Here is an 8,621-nt window from a genome sequence, read left to right as displayed (position 1 = left end):
CACACCTTCAGATGGTGCCACTCCCTGGTCCAAGGATATACAAACCATCACACCATCTATAAAAGAAACATTACTAAAGCTTGAATCACACCTCTAATCCCACATATTAATAGAAGGAAAACTAAATACCCCACAATCTCTGATGGACAAATGATCAGAACTAAACAGATAAATAACAAAACTAGTGAATGATAAGATTCACATGACCTAACAGATATCTATAGAATATTTCACCCAAACACAAAACAATATATCTTCTTCTACACACCCAATGGAACCTTCTTCCAAATTGACAATGTAATCTGTCACAAAGTAAACCTCAACAGACATAAGAAGCTTGAAATAACTTGATTTACCTTACTATATTTTCCATATTGAATTGATATTTATTTCAGGATATGTCATGTCAAAATAAAAAAACAAGGAGTCAATCCTTGCTTTCAACAATAATGTGTATTATAAAAGCACTTTACAACTCCATCCCATGTTTGAGTATAAGTTACTGGATATGTGGGCTAATGATTATCTTAAAGTATTTCTCTATTCAGATCCATAGTCCAAGAGCTCTCCAAGTGTTACAAGGTGACAGTACGTGAAAATGGAGGAGGACAGGGAGAGGGGAGTTGGTTTTCCAGTTAGTGATTTTGTTGCATTGAAGAGGTGAGGAAATATGAAGTTATTTTTATTACCTTTTCATCTTTATACTATGTTAAGTAATGCTTACAACATAAACTCTGCAGGCTGTTTCTGAGCTAGAACTCAGAATTTCTTCCCTGCAAATAATGTATTTACAAATGTGTTTATTAACTTACACAGCAATCTCACAATATCTAGTAAAGATTAAAAGGGTGCACTCCTAGTATATTTGTTTGCAATGTTTCAAGGGAAATACATATTGCCATGGTGATGAAGCTCTAAGTGTTCAACAAAACACCTAAAAATTCTAATTTTTTTAAAGGCAAAGAAATAAATATCACCAAAGAAGAAAGATTAAGTGTAGCTTAAATACAAAACTAAATTGCTAGTTAACTTATTTATATAGATATAATAAAAAGCAAAAAACACTTTGAAAGGCCCAACATTTAAAAAATGCTAAAAAAAAAAAGGCATAAATCTGCATTATAGTGACTTTTATTTCCATTCTCTCCTTTTCCTCTTAATTCATACTTTCTCTGACCCGCCTCTAGGGACTTAGAAGGAAATTATTTCCGTATTCAAATTTGAACCCTTGTCCAGAGCAGAAGGGTATTTGCTATCCTGTGAGGGCACTTTAGTTGGTAAACTTTAGATATTATTTCTACTAGATATAGTAGTTTTCTTCATGTTAAATTTATATTCTGATGGTTCTTAAAGGAAACTCATTTTTACAATGCCTTGTCTACCTAACATTTTTTGGAAAAGAAACCCAAGTAAAATCTAATGCTTTAAAAGGTATTACATTTTTTTAAGACAGTATTTTGATAATTAAAACATTTTGGGATAACTGCTATAACTTTTATAATTTCACCTTGACGAAACAAATATTAAAAAATGGTTCAGAAGTACTTGGCTTCTTTTCCCTCCCAGAGTCTAGTAAAGCTCATGTTCTGATCAGAAATACATCTTATCTTCCTTTACCTGTAAGCACTCAGTAAATTCGTGGACTCATTTTGAAGATATACCAGAACCCTTTCCAGCACTGCCCATCATGATAGCAACAGCTGAGTTCTGACCTCAAAGAAGATCTAAGTAATTTAAGTCAGTGCTCAAGAATAATTTTGGACATTGTGGCTCATGGCCTGGAGCTGTCTGTAAAACTATGAATAATTTCAAAGGGCTTGGCTAGACTGCGGTTTGCCATGTCTTGTTTGTTTGAGAAAGGGAAGAACAGGGAAGGGGAGAAGGAAGAGGCAAGAAAAGCTGGTAGACAGCAAGAAGGCAGGCAAAACTGCTGTGAACACACTGCTCTTTAACAAGCCACACACATATTGCTCAGATTTTCATCATTTTAAGTAAATTATCATAATATTAAAAAGGGAAAAAGTGTTAAGAAAATGTATCTAATCCTCAAAGTTATCACGAGTACACTGGAATTGTTTGGCTTTTAAAAAATATAAATAATAAAGACACTGACTTTTTTGTGCTTGTGAAGCTAATAGATCATCTCCAAGAAACAGGCAGCAATGATGAATTGCAATACGTTATTATTGAAGGGAAAAGGTTCAAGCCAATATTCTCACTGCAGTCAATGAAAGAGTATGGGGACAAAGTAGTGAGCTTCTGCAGAAGGGTTGAGAGATGCCAGGAGGATTAGCAGGAACAGCCGCTTTCATTGACTGGCTGCTCCTGAGGCTTTTCCAGTTTTATGTCAATCATATCTTCTCTGCTTCTGTCCTGTGTGCTTTCAATTCCAGATAAAGCTGCAGCAACACACTGTAAAAGCTGCTTTACACTGTATCCTGCTTTTGCACTGATTTTAATAAACATTACATTCAGCTCTTTGGCTTTCCTCTCTCCCTCCTCAATTGACACTTGCCTCTTATCAACAAGATCTGTTTTATTTCCTACTAGCATGATGATGACATCACTTCCTCTCTCTGTTCTGACATCATCAATCCATTTTGTAGTTTGCTGGAATGAGTTAACATTTGTGATATTATAAACAACAACTGCTGCAGTGGAGTCACGAATATAGCTGGGAATCAAGCTCCTGAACCTCTCTTGACCTGATGTGTGCCATAATTGCAATCGCACGGTTCGATCCTCCAAGTACATTGTTTTTTTTATAAGAAGTCAATGCCAATTGTTGCCTGATAAGTGCTGTCAAAACTGTCATACATAAATCTGGTGATCAAGGACGTCTTTCCAAGTCACTGACCAGTTGAGCCAATCAGAAAAAGCAGAGGGCAGGCAGATGCTAAGTGAGGTGGTAGCTCGAGAGCCTAGGTGACTCTCACGCGGAGGAAGGCGTGGGGTCCTGGCAGCAATAGGAAGTCAGATTACTATTTTTTAAAGGTTGACATCAACAACAACAGAAACAATAGAAAGCATACATATATGTCAAAACTGAACAACTATCTACTAAAGGATAAATGAATATATCAGAAAAAAATAAAAAAAAAATTAATGACTTCCTAGAATTCAATGGAAATGAGGACACTACATACCTAAACTCATGGCACATTAGGAAAACAGTGCTAAGAGGAAAGGTCATAGTGCTAAATGCCCCCATAAAAAAATTGGAGAGTTTTCACACTCTAGGATCTAGCAAAAAAGAGGGGGAAAAAGAACAGACCAAAAAAGAGTAGACAGCAGGAAATAATCAAATTCGAGGATGAAATCAATCAAGTAGAAACAAAGAGGACAAAGAATCAACCAAACCAAGAGCTGGTTCTTTGATGAATTAGAAAAGCCTTTAGGCAAAGTAACTAAGAGGCAGAGAAACAGTACCCAAATTAACAAAGTCAGAATGAAAAGGAAGACATAACAATGGACACTAAGAAAATTTAAAGAACCATTAGGTCATAATCCAAAAGTCTGTACTCAACAAAATTGGAAAATCTAAATGAAATGGATGATTTCCTTGACATATAATTAAGAAAGTTAAATCAACATCAGATAAACCATCTGAATAGTCTTATAACCCCTGAGGAAATAGAAGCACTTCTGCAAAATCTCCCAAAAATAAGAGCCCTGGGCCAGATGGTTTTATTGGGGAATTCTACTAAACATTCTAACAAGAGCTAAAGCCAATGCTCTTCAAACTTATCTACTAAATTGAAATAAAAGGAACACTGCCAAAATCATTCCATGAGGTCACATTCACACTGACACTTAAACCACACAAAAACTCAAAAGAAGAAAGAGAATTTCAGAGTGATTATCCTTATGATCATTGGAGCATATATACTCAATAAAATATTGACAAACTGAATCCAAGAACACATCAAAGACTTAATTCACCCTGATCAAGTAGGCTTCTTCCCAAGGATTTGGGGGTGGATCAATATGGGAAAAGCCATCAATACAATTCTCCATATAAACAAACTGAAAGAAAGAACACATGATCTTGTTACTAGGTGCACCAAAAGAGTCTTTGACAAAACCATACACCCCTTCATGATGAAAGTGGTACAGAGAACAAGGTTATGAGGTGCATAAATAGACAGTATAAAGGAAATATGCAGCAAGCCAAAAGAAAACATCAAATGAAATGGGAAGAAATTTAAAGCATTTCCAATAAAGTCAGGGACTAAACAAAGCTGTCTACTCTGCCCATATCTCTTCAATATGCTATGTGAAGTTATGGCTACAGGACAAAGACAAGTACAGGAAGTCATGGGGATTCAAATTGGAAAGGAAGATGACAAAGTGTCACTATTTGCAGATGAAATGAAAGAATAAATATGTGACTAAAATAATTGAACCAGAGGATGCTTACAGCTAAGAAACCCCTTCAGTAAATCTGTTGGATACAGAAATACCTGAGAGATAACAGTAGCCCTCCTCTACACAAGTTTAAAAAAAAAAAAAAAAGACACTGAGAAAGAAGTTAGATAAACCACAGATTACATAAAACACCTTGCTGTAATTTTAATGAAGCAAGTAAAAAACCTGTATGACAATAACTTAAAGTTCCTAAAAAAGTAAATTGAGAAATTTTTCATGAGGTCAAAAATTTTCTCTTGCTCACAGATTGGTATGATTAATATAGTGACAATGGCCATCTTTCGAAAAGCAATACAGATTCAATGCAATCCCCCATCAAAATTCCAAATTAATTCTTCACAAACCTACAGAGAACAATTAAAAACTTCACATGAAAGAAAAAAGAAAAATAACCACAGGATAGCCAAAGCAATCCTGAACACTACAAGAACATCAGGGGGTATCACAATCTTTAACCTAGAGTTGCACTAACAAGTAATAGAAATAAAATGTGCATGGTAGTGGTATAGAAACATGAAGGCGGATTAATGGAATTAAACTGAAGACCAAGAAATGAACTGACATACCTCAGACACTTGATTTTAGACAAAGAATCCAAAACAGTACAATGGAACAGAAAGAACATCTTCAACAAATGATGCTGGTCTAAATAGATGTCTGTATGCTGAAGAATACAAATAGATCTGTATTTATCACTACACAAAAGCCAGGTACAAATGGATAAGACCTCAAACTAAAACCAGACACACTGAATCTAATAAAAGAGAAAGTATAAAACACCCTTGAAGACATTGGCACAGGAAAAAAAATTTCCTGAACAGAACACAAATGGTTTAAGAACAAGAATTGATAAATGGGACATCATGAAGCTGCAAATCTTCTGTAAGGCAAAAAACATCTTCCATAGGACAAATCAGAAGCCTATAATATATTGGATAAAAATCTTCACTAACACTACATCCTAAAGGGGTATGATATCCAAAATATATAAAGATCTCAAAAAGTTAGGCTACAAAAAATAAAAACAAAAACAAAAACAAATAAATGATCAAATGAGGTACAGAACAATGAAAGAGAAAATTCTCAACAGAGGATTCTTGAATTGTAGAGAAGCAAGTAATGAAATGTTCAAGTTCCTTAGTCATGTGGGAAATGCTAATGAAAACAAGCCAGGGATCCCACCTTATACCAACAATGGCTGCGATGAACAACTCAAGGAACAGCACATGCTGGTGAGGATGTAGACAAAAGGAAAATCCTTCATTGATATGATTTTAAACAAATAGAACCACTCTGTAAATCAAGCTGGCAGTGTCCCACAAAATTAGAGCTACTTCTACCTGAAAACCCAGCAATACCCCCCTTGGGCTTGTATCCAACATGTGTTCCACCATACCACAAAAGCATGTGATCCACTATGTTCATGGAACCTTTAGTCATAATATCCAGAAACAGGATAAAACCCTGTTGTCCCTCAACAGACAAATTGATACAGAACATGTGGTTCATTTACTCGATGGAATACCATTCAGTTACTAGAAAGGAGAACATCGTGAATTTTTCAGGCAAATGGATGGAACTAGAAAATATCATCTTGAATTAGGTGACCCAGAACCAAAAGGACATGTATGGTGTTTATTCATTGATGAGTTGATATATAGCCATAAGTTACAGGATACCCGTGATATATCCCATAGACCCAAAGAAGTTAAACAAGAAAGAAGATGCTTGAGTCTTAATTAGTGGCAATATTTGTGCAGCCCAGTTGCAGTAGATTTGGCCCTGATAAAGCAAGTGTGTCACTGTGGGTTTGGGCTTTAAGACCCTCATTCTAGCTACCTGAAAGCCATTCCTATCCTGTTTGACATTGGAACAAGTTGTTGAACTATCAGCTCCTCCTGCACCATACATTCCTGGGTGCTGACATGATCCTACCTTGATATAGTGGCCTGAACTTCTAAGCCTGTAAGCAGACCCAATTAGATATTGCCTTGGACATGTTGTCTGCTCACAGCAGTAAAACCCTAAGACATTAAGGTAACTGGAGGTGGGGAAAGATCAGGTGTGTGGAGACAAAGGAGAGATGTTTAAAGGGCAGGAGAGTGAATGCATATATGAAGCTGTTTGGTTTACAGAGGTGTGGAGTTGGAGGGTATCTCTAGGAAGTGTTAAGGATAGGGGACTCCCAGGAGTCATTGTGGTGACCTTAGCTGAGGTACATAGCAGTGGTGATCTGGAACCTGAAAAGGCCACCTCTAATAGCCAAGAAGGACCTCTAGAAAGGGTCAGGAATTGCCACAAAAACACACACCCAAAACTTTCCAGACAAAATTTGTTCCATCTAACAAAATGCAGGAACAAAACTGGAGTGGAGACTGAAAGAATGGCCAACCAATAACCAGCTCAACTTGAGACTCATTCCATGGTCAAACACCAATCCCTGACACTAATAAGGATACTCGGTTATGCTTGCAGAGAGGAGTCTAACATAACTAATCTATGAAAGGCTCTATACAGTAGGTGACTGAAACACAGGCAGGTACTTACAGCCAAACAGTGGATGGAGATCAGGACTCTTATCGAAGAGTTTGAGGAAGGATTGAAGGCCCTGAAATAAATATGAACTCCACACAGAGACCAACAGTGTCAACTAACCTGGACCCCTGGGAGCTTTCAGAGACTAAACCACCAACCAAAGAGCTTTCATGAGTGGACTGAGAACCCTGGCCCATTTGTAGCATATGTGAGGATCAGTCTCCCTGTGGGCTCTAACTCTTGGAGAAGAGTTAGAGCAGGGTTGTCTCTAAAGCTGTAGCCTGACTATAGAATCTGTTCCCACACTGGGTAGCCTTATCTGGTCTCAGTTGGAGAGGGTGTGCCTAAGCCCATACCTAAACATAAAGCAATATACAGTAAACCACTAGCCAACATCAAACTGGACAGAGAAAAGCTGAAAGCAATCCCACTAAAATCAGGCACTAGACATGGCTGCGCACTTTCTCCCTACCTATTCAATATAGTACTTGAAGTCCTAGCCAGAGCAATCAACAACAAAAGGAGATCAAGGGGATACAAATTGGAAAGGTAGAAGTTAAAATATGACTATTTGCAGATAATATGATAGCATATATAAGTGACCCTAAAAAATCCACCAGGGAACTCCTAAAGCTGATATTCAGCATCAGTGCAGTAGCTGGATTTAAATTAACTCAAACAAATCACTGTCACAAAAAATATAAAACACCTTGGTATGACTCTAAGGAAGTGAAAGATCTGTAGGACAAGAACTTCAACTCTCTGAAGAAGATATTGAAGAAGAGCTCAGAAGATGAAAAGATCTCTCATGCTCATAAATAGGCAGGATCAATATAGTAAAAATGACTATCTTGCTGAAAGCAATCTAAAGATTCAATGCAATTCCATCAAATTTCCAACTCAATTATTAACTGAGTTAGAAAGGGCAATTTGCAAATTCATCTGAAATAACAAAAAACCTAGGAGAGCAAAAACTATTCTGAACAATAAAAGAACCTCTGGGGGAATTACCATGCCTGACATAAAGCTGTACTACAGAGTAATTGTGATGAAAACTGCATGGTACTGGTACAGCGACAGAAGGGTATATCAGTGGAACAGAATTAAAGACCCAGAAATGAATCCAAACACCTGTGGTCACTTGATCTTTGACAGGGAGCTAAAACCATCCAGTGTAAAAAGGACAGCATTTTCAACAAATGGTGCTAGCACAACTGGAGGTTATCATGTAGAAGAATGGGAATTGATACATTCTTTCCTCCTTGTACAAAGCTCAAGTCTGAGTGGATCAAAGACCTCCACATAAAACCAGACACATTGTAATTTATAGAGGAGAAACTGGGGAAAAGCCTCAAAGATATGGGCACATGGGAAATATTCCTGAATAGAACAACAATGGCTTGTGCTATAAGATCAAGAATCGACAAATGGGACCTCATAAAATTGCAAAGCTCTGTAAGGCAAAAGATACTGTCAATGAGACAAAAAGGCCACCAACAAAGTGGAAAGTAATTTTACCAATACTAAATCTGATAGGGGAATAAGATCCAAAATATACAAAGAGCTCAAGAAGCTGGACTCCAGAAATTCAAATAACCCCATTAAAAATGGGGTACAGAGCTAAACAAAAAGTTCTCAACTGAGGAATTCCGAAGGGC

The 8,621-nt window shown here is 37.0% G+C and overlaps 1 pseudogene; it reads right to left on the bottom strand.

Moving 5' to 3' along the window:
- Positions 1–2,289: 2,289 nt before the first annotated feature.
- On the bottom strand, positions 2,290–2,843 carry LOC110293611 (annotated as a pseudogene).
- Between the last annotated feature and the right edge of the window lie 5,778 nt (positions 2,844–8,621).

The sequence above is a fragment of the Mus caroli genome, chromosome 4 (genome assembly GCF_900094665.2).
Source record: "Mus caroli chromosome 4, CAROLI_EIJ_v1.1, whole genome shotgun sequence".
Taxonomy (NCBI): domain Eukaryota; kingdom Metazoa; phylum Chordata; class Mammalia; order Rodentia; family Muridae; genus Mus; species Mus caroli.
The sequence above is the reverse complement of the archived record's forward strand: the minus strand, read 5'-3'. Positions and strand labels throughout refer to the sequence as shown.